Source organism: Elaeis guineensis, chromosome 10 (assembly GCF_000442705.2).
Source record: "Elaeis guineensis isolate ETL-2024a chromosome 10, EG11, whole genome shotgun sequence".
In the NCBI taxonomy this organism is placed as follows: Eukaryota; Viridiplantae; Streptophyta; class Magnoliopsida; order Arecales; family Arecaceae; genus Elaeis; species Elaeis guineensis.
This window is the reverse complement of record NC_026002.2, coordinates 534,413-557,002: the sequence shown is the minus strand read 5'-3', so window position 1 is coordinate 557,002 and position 22,590 is coordinate 534,413. Positions and strand designations below refer to the sequence as shown.

The 22,590-nt window shown below is 33.4% G+C and overlaps 1 non-coding gene across 1 annotated transcript; it reads left to right on the top strand.

Annotated features, from left to right (window-relative positions):
• The first annotated feature begins 7,993 nt into the window (after positions 1-7,993).
• Positions 7,994-18,383, top strand: LOC105053350 (uncharacterized). The gene is made up of 2 exons (XR_012134830.1): positions 7,994-8,966; positions 18,155-18,383. It is a non-coding gene; the product is annotated as an uncharacterized protein (transcript).
• The last annotated feature ends 4,207 nt before the right edge of the window (positions 18,384-22,590 follow it).

Below are 22,590 nucleotides of genomic sequence, written 5' to 3'. Positions count from 1 at the left end.
CAATTATTTTTATTAAAAATTTTTTAATTTAAAAATATTTTATAATATTTTTGATATTCATATTTTTAATTTAAATGGAGATGCCATCTTTTGGTAGATTAGTATGGATATAAATTTATTAGTTAATAAAAAAATTATACATTTTATTATATAAAAAATTATATATTAATAAAATATTTTAATTTTTTGATTTCATTAACATCTCCTTGAAGCGGGTTATGTACTAGTCAAATATGATAACCTATTGGAATTCATTTTATCTCCAATCAAACGATCTAAAATTGTATTTGGTGCATCGTCAAACAATCTTGAAAGTAATATGGATTGCCTTAAATAGATTACATCATTAAATTATCAGTAATATTGATTACTATGTTTAGTACATATAGATAATATTGTAGTAAAATTACTGAAAATCTTGATTGACATGTTTCATATGACAATCATATTATTGATAATGTGAAAATAAATTTTCAAAATATCTCCAATAATTTTACCTTGGTGTCTTTTTTTTCTGATAAAAATAATGGGAGTGATGTGAGTGTGATGGTAGTGCAGAGTAGTAGCGGACGAGAGGTGTGGGAATGCAGGCATGTGAGGGGCGGACGCATGTGAAGCATGGGAGTGGTGGGGATGGGTGTGGAGGAGCCACGAGGAGAATGGTAAGGGACAAAAGCAAAAGAGGCACAGACAGACAAAGTGAGATAAGGAGCAGCAGATTGGAGAACACGTTGAGGAGATGGGTGAGAGGGGTAAGGGTTGGACAATAAGTTTTATGTGATTTTTTTAAAGATAATTTTATCTAAAATTTTTATTACAATATTATCGAAGAATGATAATTTAATAGTCATCTCTCTCTAAAATAATCAAGATTATTTTTCATGAGATAATTTGAATCGTTAAAACAATCTAATTATTATTTAAAAAATATATCAAATATAATAATTTTAATTATTATATTAAATTATCAATAATTTGTATAGATTTTCAGCTGCCAAATGCAATCAAAGCGCAAAGTCCGGCACCATCGCCATCTAGCTCCGCCCTCGCACTGCTATCCTACCTTGATGAAGGCAAAAAAAGAAAAGATAAATTTTTTATTTTTGCTCTTCTTGTTCCTGTCTCTTTCTTTCGAGCCTCGGCCGTCTCCGCTCCTCCCCTCCGCTATCCTCCACTCAGCATGGCCTCATGAGCTCCACTCTTCCCACCCCCTTTTCTGCACTGATCTCCCTCCCCAGCACCCTCCAGCCAACCCTCATGCCATCGTCGAGAGTCTGTATCCCGCTTACCAGTTGCTCGATGCACTCTAAGTATAGACATTAAGTCACTCTCCCAAGTGTTGGGAACTCAATCCTCTCAACCTTATTGCTGGAAGAGGTGGCAGAGAAGAGGGTATTACGTGTGGGTTGGAGGTGCGCATTGGGGATGGGAGACAGGGGGGAATGAGGATGGAAGGAGAGAAAGGAGGAGGGTCGCAATGGGCCCGGCTAAGCTAGTTGTGGATCGAAGATGGTGGGTTTATGGTGGTGTGATTTGGCTGAGCTAGTTGCCTCTTGCTGGACCACTCCAGTCTACCTCCATCCCCCATCGTCCCACCACCACCATCGACATCCTCTCTCTCCTCCCTCCCCGATCCTCAAACCCTAACCTCTTCCAAATCCTCAACATCACTCACTCCCTCCTCCTTGCCGGTGGCAAAGACATCCCATGAAAGGCTTCGACGGTAGTAGTGTTGTCACTTCCAAAGAGGCGGAGAAGAGCACAGCAATATCAGGGGCTCGTTAGGTCTCTCACCAACTACCTGAGGCTCGACCTTTGTCACGGCAACCGCGGCAATGGTGACAGTGGAGGTGCTAACAAGGACAAGGCAGTGAACATGGGAGAAGGTGGAAGATGAGAACAAGACCCTTCAATTGATCCAGAAAACCCTAGGCATCAAATAAGTTCTCTTGGAGCACACTAAGGTCAGCAGCTCCTCCGTCTTGATTAGCGATCACCAGTTTAATTTGGCGGTCTCCGAGGGTTTGGATTGGTCAAAGGTCTTAGAGTTTCTGATGATCGTGGGAATCCAAAATGATTTTGTTGAGATCTGCAGGAGATTCAGGTCCGAGATAGTGGGCCCTCTGGCCACGAGGCAGTGTCGGAGATCACCAAGATTTTGTTAAGATAAGATTCTTTATCTGCTTCTTTCTCCGTGGATTACAATTTCATATATATTGATATTTTACGTAGCAACTTGAATTTAGGTATCTACACTGCCTTCTGTACCCTTTGTCCAGTGACGCCAGCCTTCTTAAGTCCTACATATAATTTAGTTGAAGGATGGTAAACAGAAAGTTAGCATATTGATAGTTAAATCTTTCTCTTTTCCTACAACTCTCTCTTCTACATATCCTTGGACCGATTCTGTGGTCACAATCAATGTTCACTGTTTCATATCAATCTTCATATCGGTACCATCCTATTATAGTATCAGTATGTAGTTCAATATAGTAAAAACAGGATATTGATATGAGATCAATACGATATGATACGCTTGTACCGGACGACATAGAGTAATACAGCAGATCATTGTCACAACTCAGGTATATAATTTTATCAGCAACATTTCTATGTGTGGTTTCTTGTGCTCATCTAAGTGGCGGTTCTTCTTACAATATCCTCCACTACTGAGATTTAGAGTTTTGTTCACATTTGCTCATGGTAAACATAGACCACAGGCAAAAATCAGAGATTCATGTTATGTAGTTAGAGATGGGTCCTCTGAAAACAAAGGGATCGCATTGTGCAATATGTGGCCAATGGATGGATGAGATCCATGAGTTTCACAGTCAGGAAAATAGATGGAGGGTCCAGATTTGTCCAAGCAGTTATCTGGGATCCATCAGCTACATATCGCAATCGAAATATGTGCAAAGTGAACTCTTTACCATCTGCAGATGAATACCTTTAAATTTTCTTTCATTTAACCAGACTGTGGCATTAACTTTGCATAAAAAACTTGCATAAATAAGTCCAGTCATAGATTTTTCTTTTCTGTATTCGGGATTAGTTTATTGCATAGAGTATAGTAAGTTAAATATCCTTTCTTTTTAGAAAAAAAAAATCCCATTTACCTTTTTCTGTTTGCACATCAATGACTGATCGGACTGATCGGGGACCCGAAGGCCATGTCATTGTGCTTTAGTGGCATTCTGTCTTTCCATTTTGTTTCTTTTTTCTCTTTGGTCTTGTTCCTGCGCCTATTTCTTTGACAGCATCACTTTTTAGGGGTTTAAATGTTACTCTATCTATACTTCTTCTTGACTTAGATAAAGCCTTTTAACATTTCACAGCATTTTAGTCAATAGAAAGCATAATTTTTGATACTTGATGAATTTTATCAGTATTCATCTAAAATTTCTTATCGTAGTTTTTTGAGTCTTACTTCCAGCATGAGCTTGGTTCTGATGGAGTCAACTCCACAAGAATCACAACCCATCATCAACAAACTAGCATGAGTACCTTGATGTCTATGGCTTCCCCAGTTACTCCAGTGCAATATGGAGCTGAGCAGAACAACAATCTGATGTTTCCAACTGCTCCATCCAGGTTTTCAAGGGGAGAGCAGCAACCATCCTTGATCCAACCTGGGAGATATTATCATGGAGATGGTTCTTGGTCCCATGGTGAGAGCATAGAGGAAACTTTAGAACCTCATCTTACACAGCCATGCAATTCTGGAATGCAAAGCCGGGAATGGGCAAGGGACCTAAATATCTATGATCCCCAGTTCAATTGGTAGGATTATATATAGCAAGTTTTTAACGAAGAAACTCCTAGAAAGAAACTGATATAGGACTCGACTCATACATGTAGCTAATGAACCGAGCAAGTTGCAGGCATGCACAGGGCAATCTTCTCTACAAACTTCGCCCCTGGAACCGTTTCTTTACAAACTTCATCCTTAGGATATTTGTCGTGAAAAGCTCTTTTGAATGTCTAGAAATTTAGCACCAATTTAATAATGACAGCAGCGTCTTAGCCTCCCTTCCAAGGTTGCATCTACACTATTTCCAGCTACTCTGGGCGGTTGGCAACCAATTGGACCCTTGAGCCTCGGCTATTTCTGGTGGTTCTGAGCTTTCTTGGACAAATCCAAGTATCAGGAAACATCAATTTGGATATTTTTGTTACCAATTTTTTGGCATTGGGAGAAACCTGATTTAATAAGGAATACTACAATTGGACTTTGATTGAAAGCCTGATCTTACAACCGAGAGATTATTCAAACAATTACAAAAAAGATATACCAGTATCTGGATTTCCAGAAATTTCAGGGAGAAGGATGGGAGATCATTTTGATTCAAGAATGGAAGCTAAAATATAATGCATTATAACAAGTTTTTACAATTAATATTTTAGTTAAATTATCCTATATCTAAAATCGTTAGCATGTATTTATATTTGCACGTTTATTATTACTAGCATTTTACAAAGTGGCTTGATTTCCTTACTTTTACATCCCAAAAATACTCCCAGTTCATATTCTTGGTAACTATATTTCCAAATATCTCTAACTAATCTTATCTCTGTATGTTAAGCCCCTAACCAGAAATTGCAAGTTAGGAATATGCTAATTGCTACGTACTCATAGGGCATTACCCCACAAGTATGCCAGGCATTTGAAAGATTTTATAATAAAATAAATAAGATAGCAGAATAAAACGAGAACAATTAAAATATTAAATTTAATAATTAACAAATTCAAAACTATTGAGAAACCTCAAGAATTTTGTTCACAAGAATCTAGTGTGAAATGTTCTTCAATTGCTCACTCAAAGAAAGAAAACCTATAAAGTACATGTAATAATTACTCTAAGAATACAAAAACTGGTTCCAGATTATATTGAAAATTTTGCTCTTATATCTAGTTACACTGTCCTATGGTCCCTATCAACAATTAATTCTTTCAATCAATAAAGAAAAAAAAGAACAACTAATAAGCCGAACAGCTTAGTAAGTAATGTATACTTTATCTAGATACTTAAGTGATATTTAAATAATTTTTCATATTAATACTATATATTATATTTATTTTATTTTTTTTATATTATATTATATATATATATATATATATGCAAACTCATTATATTTTAATAAAATAATTTTATTATCAATAATATTCATGCTTGCCCAAGTATTTAGATTCATATTCATATTTACATTCACATTCATATTTATTCATATACATATTTATGTTCATATTTATATTCATAAGAATAATTTAAAATGCTATAATTCAGTTCAACAACTAGGAAACTTTGATTAATTTATACCTTGCGCCTGTCTAGAGAATCATATTTATTCCTAGTGAAATGAGCTAGAATATCGCACTTATACCTTACAAAGTGGGCTATAATATCATATTCATACATTGCAGCAAGATCCAAATAATAAATTTTCAAACAATCAAAGTAACACATATAACTCTAATTGGAGGATTCATATGTAATTAGGCTGTGAGCCAAAAGATTCAAAGCATATAAATGTTATTCATACACACACACATATATAATTCGAAACAAATACGTACATTCAAAAATTTCTAAATAAAAATAATATTTTAATTTACAAATTTATTTTCCATTCACAGCATAATTTCATAAAATTTATAACTATGATGTTATTCGATTTATAACTAATTTGCAGTTAAATATTTATTTAGAAGCAAATAAATAGAAATGTGAATTATTACTTACCTTTGGAGCAGGCCCATTAAACAAATCTTATTGAACTGGAAAAGTTTCTAAAAAATCTAAATTCCAAGAATTATAATTTTACTAAAATATGGCCATGATAGATTTTAAAATAAAATTCTAGATTTTTGTTATCCTGGATCTAAATGAAACCTAATAATTACCCAATCCAACATGATACTCAGCTAGTAAGGAATTGACCGACCTAAAGATTAATTATGTATATTATTTATTCATAATAGTACATCATAAGATGCAATAAATTAAATTCAAATTACTTTATTATGTTCATAATATTTAGATTGATATTTTACAATAACATGTCCCTAAAACATATTGTACATAATTTAAAATACTGAATATATTATTTACACTGGAAATTTAATAATCTAAATTTTAGTTGTAATCTATGTACATCCTAAATTATATAATTTTTAGTTTGTAAAAATAATAATATATTATAGTATATAAATTTAATAATCAGAAATCTGGAATTAATACATAAACAGGGGCGGAGGTGGGATTTCCGGCATGGCAGTAGCTGTGGGCCCTCACAGATGCGCAGGCTGGTAGATGCGCCCAGCGCTTCCAGAAAATTATTTTACAAAAATTTAAAACAGATTTATTTTACTTTATAAGTTCCCAAATTTAGATTCTTGCTGTTTTACCCAAAAATTAATATAAGGAATTAATAATTTAAAAATGCATGATTTTTATGATATACATAATCTAATATACAAAATATTAGAAAGCAAAATATGATATTTAGAAAATTTTAATTTGAGATTTTCAAAGTACATTTTGTTTTGCTGAAATTAAATATTGAAGAATTTATTTTAATTTCTTGAAATAGAATAAACAAAATCTACTTGCCAAGCTTGTTTCATATTTAGAATTTTAAAAAAATAATTTTCAGGAATGTGGTTTATGGAAATTAATTTTTTTTCATTTTTTTGAATTTAATTTTTTTTGCAGAAATCATTTTATATAGGTTTTTCCTTCTTCTTAGAATAAAATAACTAATTAATATATATGTATTATTTAATATGAAAATAATGTGGAGAGAATAAAGAAAGGATGGCATTTGCTGTAATTACCTACAAAAAGACACGATAGATGCAGGGTTCTCGTGAGAGGAAAAGGCAATGTTTGTTTAAGTTTGTTATCAACATTTCCTTTTTATTAACAAAATTCTTTGTCAGTCTTTTGATGATGACTTTCTTGGACAACATTGTTAATTTAACAATAATCAAGGTAATTAGGTTCGATATGCATGTCTTGCATGTGCACCATAAGTGACATAATGATCCAGAATATTGTCCGAAAAAACTAGCCAAATGGTGTTAGTTGGATTCATTGGCAATCTACTCGGTACATAGCTAATGTTAACTTAGGTACACACTTGCATGGGTCTCGTATACATTATCCATCTAAGCTCTGATATCTTTACTAAATTTAGAGTTCAATTTCAATTACAAAAACCATGATTGATCTTTAGTTTTAATGGACATGTGCTATACCATCCCTAGTTCACATAGGTCATGGGTAGAGCATATATCATTTACGATCATCTAGGATCTATCTAAAAAGACTAGCTCATAGATGTTATTTAGATTTTTTAATTTTATATAAATATTTAAAATCTATTCAATACATAGTCGATGTAGTATTAAATGTATACCTATACTGATCTTCATACTAATATTATGAAAAATATGTATTTTACTTGTAAAAATAATATTCTTGCAATAAATTATAGAGCTTAAATCTTCTCATGCTTGGTCAAGTGACTCAAGTCAGGTTGGGCCAAAGTGAACCTAATATAAATCCATAAATTGGATAGGTTCTCAAGCTTGTTGACTTTGTTGGGCTAGACTCTGGTTTGCATCTTATGGCTCTAAATCATATCGAGGTTAAGACGAACTTGGGTTAAATTACCCAAATTACCATCTCTCTTGGTGCTTGACCTGTAAGCTGAGTCAAAGGTGCATGAGATCAGCTCATCCATGTTCGTGTCGTAGTGGCTTATGTCAGATCAAATGCATTGGTTAAAATCTCGGGTTGACGGAAAAAGAACATGTCGGGTTTACTTTTTTTATGGAAGGTTTCGTATTTTTCGTTGAATAATTAAATCATTTCTAAACCTAAAGACCCATCACCAAGGGGAGAAACGGACACGGTCATTTTCTTTTGGACACGGTCATTGAAGGAATCTAAACAGTCATTAGCTTAACTTTTCAACCAGTAGAGAGAGTGGTTAACAACTCGCACACCGGGGCTCCGTTGGATGCGAGGTGCCCATCAAAGATTGCTTGGTGTTTTAGCCTTTTGGGTCCTCCTCCCCAACCTTAACTCTCTCTCTCTCTGATATTTGGCTGCAAAGCAAGTTCCCATCTTTATTGCTTGGTTACTTTTTTCCCGGGACCCTGTTCCTTCTTCCTCCCTTGCTGGTTTCATCTTTTGTGTGGCCTCGGAGTTATACTGGCGGAAGAAAAATCATCTTTTTCTTCCGCCTTCCCCGTTTTAAAGCTGTTTCCCCTCTGCTTTGTTTGTTATCCAATGCATTTATTGTTCTTTTCCTGTTTGGGGTTCTTTGAGTTCTCATTAGATGTTTAAAGGTTGAACCTTGATGTTGGGTTTTGTTGTTTTGAAGAAATTTTATAAATTTCTGTTTTCTTTTTGGTTCTTGGTGCCTATTTGCAGTTGTGTTTTTCTCCTTGTGTTTCCTTGAGTTTTATTGGGGTTTCTGTTGAGAATTCTGATGTCTGGTGAAAATGGTTGAGGCTTGAAGTTGAATTGTCTGATTTAAGGGGTTTCCCCCAATGTTTGTTGCTTTTTTGTGTCATAAGTTGGGCTTTAAGTAGTTGTAATATGCTGGTCTCAAATCTATTTTCATGAGGGTGTTTTCCTGCAAATCCTACTGCCCCTTCATCTGCTCCTCGAAGTCATCCCTCCGCCTTTACTCGCCTTGCGCTTTGAAATCGGAAGATATCCAGCATGCTTCTTCTAGTCCATGTCCAATTATTCATGGCGTGGAGGAGAGATTGCCAGATAAAAAATGGTGGTTGAGAAGATTGATGGATCAGTCCATGGGAAAGTTGAGACCTTGCTAAAAAGCATCCTTAAGAAGTCATCAGGGTCTGGTCCAAAAGAGGTCGGAAAGAGGGAGGTGAAGTGGATGGATATGGTGGGAAAGGAACTTGTTGAAATCAAAGAATTTGAACCCATGTAGGTTTCTTCTCCATAGTTAAATTCATACTCGAATGTAAGTTTCTGGTTCAGTTTATATTTTGCAATTTCGACAGGGTTCTGTTCAATCTCATGCGTCTTCAGTTTGCTTTATATTGGTATTAACCTGTGCAATATTTACATTTATATTTTTAATTTTGTTCATTTACGGGTATAAAAGCATTTATGTCTATCTCTTTGCCGCCTTGGGAGTATGTGGTGCTACCAATTATTGTTTGTTATGCAGTGGATTTCTGTAGTGTTTTTTTCAATCTTATTTAGTTTGAAAGGGCTTATCTTACATGAACTGTATGGATGCGATTGGAAGATTAGATCAGGAAGAGGAACACCTGAAGAGGCTTAAAAGCAAAAAGCATTAATTTTTCCATCAATTTAGTCAGAATATATAAAAGTTAAGTTTTCTCACAATATAAAAGAAGAAGAAAATGTGCATTTGATGAATTGGGGCTTAAATGAGTGTTCCAATAATCTTTGCAAAACAGAATGTCATACTTGAATTTCTGTTTGAATTAACATTTCTATGGTCAACTTGAAAAAATAATATGGGCCTGATCCTGCTCATATCATTCTAATATCTTTGTTCTATGTCACTTGTAAGACATTTTAGGTATTGTAGCATTGCTAACATGTTTGCTTATTGTTTCATCCCATATTTTTCTGTGTTTTTGTGAATTAGTTTGAGGCGTTTGGGAAATTTATTCTGAAAAAAAATTATAAGTTTGCTCCTGGAATTAATTGGTCATTTCTTTAGGATTCCAGCTTATTCCATAGATCTGTGGTTAATTTCTTGTTACATTTTATATTCATGGTTTTGTTGTCATGTTAGATTTCCACCTAAGAAAGTTGCTAATGGCACGTTTTTCATGTTAAAGATTTTGCAAAAACCTGGCTTTATCTCCTTGACCATTCAGACAATTATGGGGGACTATAATTTTTATTAGTTATTTGTCTTTGACTTAAACTCTCCTTGCTAGCCTAATCACTTTAAAATCTGTATAATAATTACAATTTGCACCAAAATGAGGACCTAACTATCTAAAGCTCCACTTTTGTGGTGTTCGGAGGATTGAATATAAAACTATGGCTTTAATTCTGGCTGTTTCCCGAAAGCAGATGAGAGCAATTTATTTTTGAAGTGCAAACCTGATCCAATCCATCCTTGATCTCTTCAATCGGCTGGGTCAACCTAAATTTTAAACATGTATTTACTGTGGCTGGATCTGGTTCAACAGAATCCAAAACCTAATTTGATGAATTTGTAGCCTATCTAGAACACAATTCTGTTAATAGTGGCAAAGGGGGAAAAAGGTTGGTTTAAGGTGCTACACTGAGAGACATAAGTATAAATACACCAAACAAACTAGATATACAATTTTTTTGTAAATTGCAGAACAATAAAGGGAGGACAATTTTTAGAAGTGTCCTTTGATGACCAGAGTGATAAAGGGTACAAAGTAGAGAAATCTGAGAGAAAAATAGATTACTTGGTTAGCTGGATTGTCAAGGAGGAATATATTTTGTTGCTCTTTCATTGTGAAATTTCATCTCCAAGGAACATGGTGGATGAAGGGAAGCCATGCCAACTTTTAGCAAGTAATCACTATTAAAACGGTTGCTGGAAAATAACTGAAAATTGTGGAATAGCTGCCAACAAGATTGTTCAGGTTGGTAGGAAGGGTGGATTCTTATTAGAAATCCCAACATCCACTTGGAGATTGCAGGGAAGTAGCAACGTTCCCTCAAAGAGATTCTGTCAATTGATTTTCTTGTTTAAAGAACTTTTGGGCTATGTCCAGATTTAGATCATTGGATACCGGTCACAATCAACAATGGTTACTTGCACCATATTAATATTGGGCAGAACATGACAATCCTGTACAGGGGTGGAGATCAATTAATGACTAGACAATTGCACAAGTAATGTATGATAACTTCATGATGATCTCATACTTGAGTGGTACACTAATAAAATTAAAATGAGTGGGTAGTGTTGGTTGGGTTGTACTACTACAATTCAGCCTGCTTAAGAGGGCAATGACCTTTTGTTTACAAATACAATGAACTATGATCAAGGAAAAATTACATTAACCTATGGTTTGTTCATTCAGTATGTGAATAGAATACTTCAAGAAATTATAGATGGGCTTGCTTTTCATGTATAATATGACCTTGTTTTTTTGAGGAGGGAGGAAAATTCCGTCTGGAATTTTCATTAAGAAGATAAACAGAGGTCATATAACATAATTTTATATTTATAACATTTTCAGAATACATTCTTATTAGTGGTCAAGTATTCAGCAAGTTGGAAAGAACCACAAAACAAGAACTATCTGAAGCATTGACATTTAGGAAAATTTGTAACCATGTTTACTAGAGCTTTTATTTGATGGGTACAATGATTCTTCGGTCATGCACTTTTACCATTTCCTTATGATTCTTTGGAGAATTTATCTAAAGGTAATTTTAGCAACCTTGATGGAATAAAATCTGTCATGTTGCTACATATTTATTATCTCACGTATATTTACAGTGAGAATTCTTGTTGTCTTGACTTTGTAGATAATGATATCATCTTTTTAATAATCATTTCGAACAAACTAGAACAATCTAGTTTTTTACTTTGATGCTTTTGGTTGCCCTTGAAGTTCAATTTATTAAATATAAAAATGGTGATTAGTGTCACTTTTCTTTAAACAAATGTGGTAGTCCTTATTACTTGTTGAAGAGCATGAAGACAAAAATGGTGATTAGTGTCACTTGTCTTTTAACAAATATGGTAGTCCTTGTTACTTGTTGAAGAGCATGAACCTCAAGAACACCTTATTTCATTTCAGATATTCTCCTTGAGAGGGCCAAGACAAAACTCGCCTAATTGGAAGAACATATATTTGCTTTGAAGGAATATTTTGATCATCTGGGCATTTAACATCTCACCTTCTTATGTCTTGCAAGTCAATGTTTGATGCCCACGCTGATCATTGTGCAGAGTTTGGCAAGTGCAAATGGATTCTCTATATGGTATATCTTGAACGAATGCCTCTTATTGTATTGGTGGCTCTGTACAAGGTGTGCAAACCAAAAGAAGAGTTAAACATTGTTTATATGTGGATAAGGAATCTTTCATCACTTGGAAAATGATTTTAAACTGATGATCTAGAGTTGGCCTCCATTGGAGATCAATCTATTGTTCCAGCTTCGAACTTGAGGAAGGCAAATGTAAGCGTAGGACAAATGATTGATTGTGATAGTGTAGATTTTATTCATATATGGTGTTGGAAAGAAATTTAAATTAGGGGAGCATATTCTATTGAAGAAACGGCCTTCTACAATAAGGCATCCATAGGCTTGTTCAAATCTCGGTGAAAGATTTTGCATGGTTAATGATTACTTCTTGTAATGGTGGGTAGTTGTATGGACTATATATTCATTAACTTTTTAAAGAGGTGAAAATGGTTCTTACTCAACTCAAGATGCCTGCTGATGTTCTCTGTAGGAGCACAAGGATTGAGGATAAATTGTTGGTTGTGAAATCCCATAAAAACTGATTTCGTTATTTGGGAAAGATTCAGATTGGGTGAAGCTACAGATTAAGATGCTTTAGCACTTTTAGGTCTCAATAGACTATATTTTCTCTGTTGAAAGGCTGCAAAAAGATTGATAATTGCAGTATGCTCCAAATGATAATAAGTTTAGATGCATACCATCGATTGATGGATAGTGAATATGCAGTTGACTTTTCCTAACTGTTATAGTAATCCCTGTTTGGAATCCATTTGTTTATTTTGATTATTGTGGGTGTTTTACAATATTTTATTCGTCAACATGGGATACTTTGACTTTGTCATTTGAGCCATTGTTTTTCAACATTTTTCAGTTAAAAAGTTTATATGGGGGAATATAAAGGAAAAACAGGAACTAGAGTATTCAGAAACTCGAGTACTCTTATTAAGCCTATCATAATTAGAATAACCACGACTGACAACCCTTGTCCCTGGTTTATAAAGGGCCCAGATTTAATATTACATCAGGCCAGGTTTTGGGCCAGGCCTATTCAAAATTTTGGATTTGATCAGCCAGGCTTGGCTCATTAGGAGTCCTACATATCCCAACCATTTGGTATTAGCATCAAAGAGTGATAAACTATGTAATGTTATATGTTTAAAATTTCTATACTGGTTTTTGCATAACACCTGCAAAGAGACAAAAAAGGCAATCATATTGGGGTTATGTATTGTGGAGTGAAATACTTGTTCAATGGCCAAATTGGAGTTCTATTTACATGTTAGGAATTAAGATATTTGAAAGTTTGAGCTAAGTTTTGGTGGCAATTTGCAACCATTAGGGATTTGTGATTTGAAGCTTGGTTAACTTCTGATGGACCTTTGTCATATTCAGGTAACAAATCATATAATGTTTTAAATCTAAAAATGGAATTATAGTCTTATGTGTAATTAACAGTTGCAAGAAAGCTGATAGTGTGAGTGATGCTGGGAGTGTTCATAAATGGTACCGAAGCTTATTTTAACATGTTCTAAATTGTTACCTTTTGGTTCTTATTGCTGTATAGTTGCTTGAGTCCAACGAGTCTACAATTTAAATTGGAAATTTAAGCTGTAGGTGACATGGTTGCAGTATACTTAAAGAGTAATAAACCACTGATCAACAAGCTGGCGCTTCCTTTTGTTAGGCTTTCTTTTCCTTTTTATCACCTCCCATTTTTGCACTTTAAATATTGCATGGACACTAGGCCCATGGCCACCTGATTTTGACATCTATAATTCAAAACTATCAAATTTTTGGTTGGACCATTTGCATCTATATAACCACTAGTTGGATGATCACAAGGTCTGAAATAAGCCTAATAGTGGAACACATTTCTTAGTGGAAATCTGATAGTGAATATATTTTGGCTTCTTATTTAATCAGAAATAAGCACAATAAATGCAAGCTAATACTTAAGGGTTTACCAGAAAATTAGATATGACCCTAACTAGAAGACTAAGCTGCAGTTAGTTGGGGACTACTTGTCTAATTGCAGTTATAGGAATGCTTATGTGTTTTGTTTTGTATTTACTAAATTATGCAGTTGGGCGTTTGAGCCGCTATGTAGAAGCCCTATCTGAGCTGAGACAGGGGACTGCTTGGGAATGTCTTAGAGCATTACATCTGCCATGTAGAGTAAGAAAGTTTCCCTTCAGCCGTAGTTGAGTTTGGGGCGTTTTACTGTCATTAGGAAATGGTCTTCTTGTATTGAGTTCCATGAGTATCCAAATGTGTTGTAGACTTTGTTATTGTTTTGCAAGTTAAGAGAGTTCTTTGGACTTAGAAAACAATAAGATCAGCCTATCCTTAACTAGGAAGGAAGAGATGTTAATATGTGGAGTTGGATTTTTATTGTAAAAAGATTCTTTTGTCTATTCAAGCTCCACTCAACTTATACAAATTCATATTCATAGGATGTGACTATAGTTCTATGTTGGTAATCCACCTACTGAACCCTCCTCTTTTATCCAGGTTTGGGACTGGCTATCTACAAAACATAGGTGGATTTATTCTTTTGTCTGTTGAAGTTCAGTCATATTTCAGAAACTGTTTCATTCACAATTAGTGAGTAGAAGAGTTCAATCCATTACCTTTTTCATCAACCAAAGGAAAAGAGAGAAAGGGGTAGTGTTGTGTGTGTGCATGTGTGCGTGCGCACGGCCGTGTGTGTTTGGCACAGGGGGCGGTGCAAGGGTTGGGGGAGTGCCCCGGGGTGGGGTGGGGGAGAACAATATCCTCGTTCAAGCAGAAATTTTCTTTCTTTGATTATTCAAAAGCCTTCTTTGATGTAGACCAAACTTGGTAGTTGGATATCTTGTGATTAATTGCTTATATTTTTTTATATTGTTGCTAACAAATTGATTACTCAATGAGAGATTGTTTGTTGGAACTTGGAAGTGCTTATTTCTTGCTAAACCCTACTGTTATTATGGACAGAGGCCTACTGTTTCTGAAACTCAACTGTTATTGAGGGAGATTTTGGAAATATGTGGTCTAATATTATGATAACAAATTTGAGATCAAAGTTGTGATTCCTTCTTCTTAATTGTTTTGACTTTTTCATTATGAGCTGAAACGTATGCCAGCTTCTAGTTTCAGCAACTTATTTTTTTTTAACTTACTCTCTAGTTTTTCTTGAATCTTCACTGAATTTTCTTTAAAATTTTAACTAAAAGAATTTTTCCCAGAAACTTGACAAATATCTAATGAGCTTTTTTCTTATATGCTTCAAAAGTCATATGTGGACAGTGAAATCTGCTCTTTAGTCATACGACATATCCTTCATAATTTACTATATACATCTTGAATTCTGGTCATATGGCAGTGTGCAGATCTCCTATCTTTGCTTAGACATTACCAAATCCTAACCTCGTGAAGTTGTACATAGTTTAACCTGTTCCATTTTGATTTATACTTGCAGCTCATCAGAATTTTTTAGACTTAAGTAATCTATCTGATATAACAAGCTGTTGGACATGATTGTGTTGAAAGCTCATTTCTTTGTGCAAAAACTTTAGTTATTAAAGATTTTGAAGTGTTCTCTAGATCTGATGATCTTTGGGTCAAGTTGAGGACTACATGCCAATAGAATGGATCGCAGGATCTTAATTGGACCAGCATGCCATAGGTATGGATTAGTGCCTCAAAAAGATAAAGCATAGATGTGGGCAAAGTTCTATCAGCAGATGAATGAACAAAATGTTATAATCAATCCTAGTCTGCTACATATCTCATCAAGGTTTGGATCCAAACCATGGTCACTTATTCCAACATTAGTAAGATTAGCAGGCAGGTGCCCCACTGATTTAGGTAGTGAATCAAATATAGTCTGACTTTATCTGTTTAAGCATATTCTCATATATAGATATTTATTTGAATTCCTAACTCAGATTGGTATGGTACATTGGTTTAAATTTCTCTTTCTAGTCTGGGTAAAAGCCTTGTAATGTTTTGTTGGAGTTTTTGGACTATGGCTGGCTTTTTTAGTGGGTTTTCATTCTAACGGTAGTGATATCTGTAATTTGGAGAATCTTTTCGTTATTTCTAGGTTGGGTTCCTTTCATTTTTGGGTTTTGGTTTGGTTGAACATCCGACTTGCTTTTAATGATTTTCTTTTGAAAACACACACACACACACAAAAAAAAAAGGGGGTGGGGGTGGGGGGCCGGTGAATTCAGAAGCTAGATATGGATATGGATCTTGATGTATTATCAGGAAACATATATTAAGATATCAATATACAGAAATATTTGTATATTAGCATATCAAAAAGTTAGTTTCTTTTTATCTGATTGATATTTCTATGTTGTAATTCTAGTTAAATGATTATTGGAATATTGTTTAAATTTTAGAATTACTTATTTAATATCTTTTATTAATTCATTCCATCACCTAAACTAACTCATGTAGATGTTTAGAACAGATAAAGATATTATAAATACTCAATTATATCCATATTGTTTATTATCGCATCCAAGTTTTATGCATACATGTTTTAGATTGATATGGATTATGAATATTCTGATTGGTATCGGTATTTATTTACTATGAACTTAAATACTTTTCCCTGGTCCAATTGGATTCCAAATCCATAATCATATCTGCCTAAATGTAAGTGGATATGGATGTGTGTTTTACTAATATGCAACCCATATCCAGTCCATTTCAGCTCTACCTGATCAAGTTGTAGCAATCTAATCCACTCAACACCTACTTTCAGGAGATCATGCAAGAGAGAAGTTTTCCATGATGCCCTTTCATGAATTAATAAGAAGTAAGGGTCAGTTAAGAAAAATAATCAACAATAGAGGTTTCCCAGTTGATTGGATTGACTGGATGATGCATGATGTAAATGATTACGGTGAGAAGTATAAAACTTTTAACTTGTGCGAGAGATGGTGTAACCGAATTAAATGGACACCAGGTTTTGTATGGTTGCCTGTTGCCTCATTCTTATTTCCTTTCTATGGCAATCTCATGGTTACTAAGAAGTCTTGCATAGAGCTGAAATAGTTTTCTATAGAGGACCTGCTTTTGTACCCATTGTGGATCATGTTTCTTAGAATTAGGATAGTTGTTCTAATAATCGGAATTTTTTGGGAAAATGATTTATAATGAAATGGAATATTTTTTGGAAAATTTCTGGAAAAGGTTGGTTTATCCAGATTCTCGAATGAGGGGAGCCATTTCTTTTTTATCAACTGGAGTATTCTTTCGAATTAAAATTCTTAGACTGAGTCTTAGGGGATTTGCAATTTATATCACAATATTGGAACTATCAAACAAGTTTCTGTGCTTAACATTTCATAGGGGATGTATGTATTAAATTTTTTATAATTATATTTTACGAAAACTACAGGTAAGTACATAATTATGCATTTATGTGTGTTATGCAACTTTGTACAAATGTATCTAGGATTGACATGTTTGACACGTAGCTAAGCCTCCTTCCGCAGTTAATTTTTTCTGTAATTTCCATTTTCATCTGATGGAACCTGTGGACCAGTTATTTGCAAATGTTTCAGGACTGTGTTTAACTCTTTGTTTTCTACTTTATGCCTGAGAAGAAAAAGATTCCCTATACCAAATCTTATCATCCTCTCTTGTCTAGATTCTCTTCACATCTAAGTGAAATTCTGATTGGCTGCTCTCTGATTTGATACCTAAACTGCAAAAAGTTTGTTTGGTCTCCCTACCGACCAACTTGTCCGGTAGGCTTCAAGGTATGCTTCTCACTGGCCCCAAGTTGACCAAAAAAATTTAGCACCAATGCTTAGATGGTTGATTTCACGCATGCAGCCTTGACTCAGATATGCATTCATTTTGACTCTTACTGTTCGTAAAGAATCTTTTAGAATTTGAAAATTATGGCATGGAATGTAGATGAAGGCACTAGAATATGTTTTTACTTTGTGTAGATCCTCTAGCTAGTTTTCCATCATGTTTTAAGCATCTAATGGTAATTCAATTCCTTGCAGAACTTATGTTTGATCTTGAATGTCTATATATCTTTTCAAGTACTGATATACTTCTTGCAATGGTAGAGTGTTAGCTTTTTTTGTCTACATTTAACACAACGAGGACCATTTTCCTAAATTTTTAACCAGTTGCCATTTTTGATACAGTGAACCAGGAGAGCTAGATGACAATGACCATGGCAACCCAGCTTGTATTTGTGTTATCCAATAACCAAGCGACCCATCTCAAGAGACCAAGCACTCGCTCATCATCCAGCTACTGTGAATTAAAGATTTAAATTTTTCTCAGTTGATATGCTGTGGTACCTAGTACCTTTTACTCTCATTTCCTGATTAAATTGTTTTCCTTTCTCCTAAATATATATTTTTTCCAAGATGTCTGGTAGGCACTACTGTTTGCTTGTTCTTTCCAGATTCATTCTGCTAAATCTTTTGGGGATCGAATGTTTTTTTCCTGCGAATATAAGGATGTTGATTGACTGAATGATAGTACTATGCCATTTCATTTCTGCTCATTTTCATGTACTTCTATTTTCTCCTCAAATTCTAGGGCACGTTATTACAGTTCAAGTAGGCTGCAAATAAGGCAAATTGTTAGTTGGGAAACTTAAATATTGGTAGGGTCGGTATGATGGACCCTTGTGCCTTTGACTATTTAACTTTAGGCATGCAATCTTTTCTGCAGCCATCTTATCTAAGTTGATGGTTGCTATAGTTGTCCCTTCCCCACCTTCCATTTCCTAATCTTTCAAAGATTTTGATAAGTAGATGTAGGAATTGCTAATCCATGCTAGCAAGGGGAGCGATAAGTAGAGGTAGGAATTGCTAATCCATGGTACCAGGCTGGCTCCCATGTTAGTCCTCATTCTTGTTTTAAATTTCTATGAGAAATTCCAGTTTTCATTGTGTGGGAATTTATCATGATTTTAAAGTAATGATGCACTAAAAAAACTACTAATTACCAAAGGCATTATGGTGGGTTGCATTGGTGATGGGTTGAAATGACTGCTAATAAAGAAGCCTGTTATTTGGGTCCTGACTGTCATATTCTTACCTTGATATGTGGCTTGTAATGATGCAGTGTCATTTCTTTGTACACCCACCCTTTCATTCAGGTCCCCATCTATTGGTGCCAATGATGGCAGTTCTTACCACAATTGAGGATAAGCCACCTGCCCAAAGAAATTGGTGTCTAAGGGCAGTATTATCCATCAAAGTCATGGAATATTATTTTTTTTTTTAAAAAATCATTGAGGAATTGTAGGTAGCTAAAAATATAATATTTCTTGACAGAGGCCTCTATTGCGACTTCTGCTTTGAGAAGTAAGTAAGAATTGATATCATTTAATTTTGTATTAGAAATTTTGATTTATTGATGAATGATGTCATAGCAGCATAACCAACTGCTCCTAATTTAATTCTTCTCCTTTGCCCCAAGCTCCTTGGGTTGCTTTCACATCTTAATACACTCCCCAAAGTTTTATTCTATTGCTTGCAGATAGTATGTTGACATGTGCTAGCATTTGATTGGCCAATGCTTTGGGGCTTTGATTGTTATTATGTACCATGATCGCCAAATATGCCCCTTTTTGACAAAAGAAATGGTCAGAGGATTTTTCAGACCTTCAAGGGACCTGTTGAAGATCAAAGCAGTCCTTTCCCGACCTGTGCTCAAACTTTATTGTAACTGTAGCATGAAAACTAACAGTGAAGCCTTCGTTATAATGCATTTCAATCTACAATAACACATGCAAAACTTCTAATGGCTGATTAAATCACTATTATTGGATAAAATACCAGGTTATCTTTTCCTAAATAATATTTGATAACTGAAAATTTGAAACAAAATCATTTGTAAAAATGTAGAGGTAGTACTGATTGAAGACAAATTGAGAGGATTTATATGATTTAGATATGTACAATATAAGTCGAAGGATGTATCAGCAAGAAGTGGTTTGATATATGTAGGAGGAAAGAGAGACAAAGCTAGGTCAAAAATCATACAGGATACAGTAGTGAAAAAGGACTTGAAATCACTATATCTTTCAGAATATATAGCTCTTAAATAGAGTGGGATGTAGGAAAAGAATTTATATATATAATCCCTAGTTGTTTGGAATTAAGACTTAGTAGAGTTGAGCTGCAGTGAGTTCAGTTGAAAATTTGCCAAAGTTATTTCTCATATTTTTTGAGGTTCTCATCATCGATGAAGCTAACGGGTGGCCTATCTTGGCTTAAGTTAATGTGAAGTACAAGCTTGCTTCTCGTAAATTTCGTAAGCATGCTCAAATCGACCCTTTGTTCACATTTGAAGTACTCAAAGTCTGTTGTGCTCAGTGAGCGGAACTCGTGTAACCGTTCAATTATTAATGGGCCAAAGTCGAACCTGGACATCCAATTATTGCTGGAATCTGTTGATCCTCGAACGTGGTGGGACGTGGTCCAAGGCTGGTTTCATGGGTACTCGCCGTGAGCTATAGAGCAAAGCACTCTTGTTTAAAATGCTCCTGGACCCTGTTTTGAACAACAAGAAGGCCAAAGTGGACCTTTTTGTTACAAATTTTCATGAACGCTGCTATTGTTAAAAGCGAAATTCTTTGTACACCGTCCGTAGTGTAGAAAATCAATGTGGAGTGCATCGGTTATTTAACTGGTACATATAGCACACTCATAGTATGATGTGATAGATGTCGTCTGCATCAAACCAATGCTTGAAGGCTTAAAGAAAATGGAGGCTGTTGTTTGTTTAATACGTCATAATCTATTTTTAAATTAAATATGATCAAAATTTTTTTTTCTTCAAAATGAAGTATTTTTATATTTTGAAGTCTGATTGGACATTATGAATGTTGCTCTTTTCTCTCTCTTCTTCCTCATTTTGTTGAGTTTCTGCTTTAGTGTCCAGATGTCTGAGATTTATTCATAGCAAGAATTATGCGTCTGAGACTGTTGGCTAGTATCTAGATAATATTATCTATCTAAGTAACATATTCCATTCATCAAAAAGTAAAAGCTATCTATAGATTTTTTATTATAATTTTTTTGTAGTTTCTTTATTACAGTAGTTCCTTTGGTGGTTAAATGAAATTACTATGTTTGGTAGACTCAAATGGAGTTCTTTTTTTTTTAATTCTGAACACAGCATGTCATATAATTTTTCTGAAAAAGTTATATAATAAGTCAGGATGTTATGATTTTTATTCATGATGGTTTTTGACAATATTATGACATTCAAAGATAAAATTATGATATTATAGGTTCACATTATGATATTTAGACTAAAACTCTGTTATCCTATAGGTAAAACATCTCTGAAGATAGCTTTGACAATATTATGATATCATAAATTAAAATTATAATTATGATATTATAGATTATTATTATGACATCCTGTAGATAAAACATCTTCTAATTATATTTTTGATATTTTTATGATATCATAAATCAAAATTATGATATTCTATATGAAAATTATAATATTTTGTAAATAAAATTTTTCAAAAATAGATTTAGTAATATTATGATATCTTAAATCAAAATTATGATATTTTAGATTAATATTATGACATACAGAAAGTAAAATATATCAAAATTAATATTTTTTGATAATTTTATGATATCCTACATCAAAGTTATGACATTGTATGTTAAAATTATGACATCTTATATATAAAATACTTCTCAAATATAGTTTTGACAATATTATGATATCATAAATCAAAATTATGATATTTTAGATTAATATTATGACATACTTAAGATAAAAACTTCAAATTAATATTTTTTGATAATTTTATGGTATTCTCGATTAGAATTGTAATATTTTATGTTAAAATTATGACATCCTATAAGTAAAATACCTCTTTAAGATAGTTTTGATGACATTATGATATCCTATATCAAAATTATGATATTTTAGATTAATATTATGATATTCGGTAGGTAAAACATCTCAAAATTGATATTTTTTAATAATTTTATAATAATATTATGACATTTTATATCAAAATTATGATATTCTAGATTAATATTATGACATTTAAAAGATAAAACATCTCAAAATTGATTTTTTTGATAATTTTATGATATTCTAGATCAAATTATAATATTTTATATAAAAATTATAATATCATTTTGATAAAATACCTCATAAAGATAATTTTGATAATATTATGATATCTTTGATCAAAATTATGACATTTTATATTAATATTATGACATCTTATTAGTAAAATATCTTAAAATTGATATTTTTTGATAATTTTATGATATTTTGAATCAAAATTATGATATTTTATGTTAAAATTATAACATCCTGTAGGTAAAATACTTTCTAAAGATAGTTTTGACAATATTATGATATTTTAGATTAAAATTTTGATATTTTAGATTAATATTATGACATTCAATAGATAAAATATTTAAAATTGATATTTTTTGATAATTTTATGACATCTTAAATTAAAATTATGATATTATATATTAAAATTATAATATTCTGTAGATAAAATATCTTTCAAAAATAATTTTGAGCTGTAGCAAATTCAGTTGAAAATTTGATAAAATTATTTATCATATTTTTT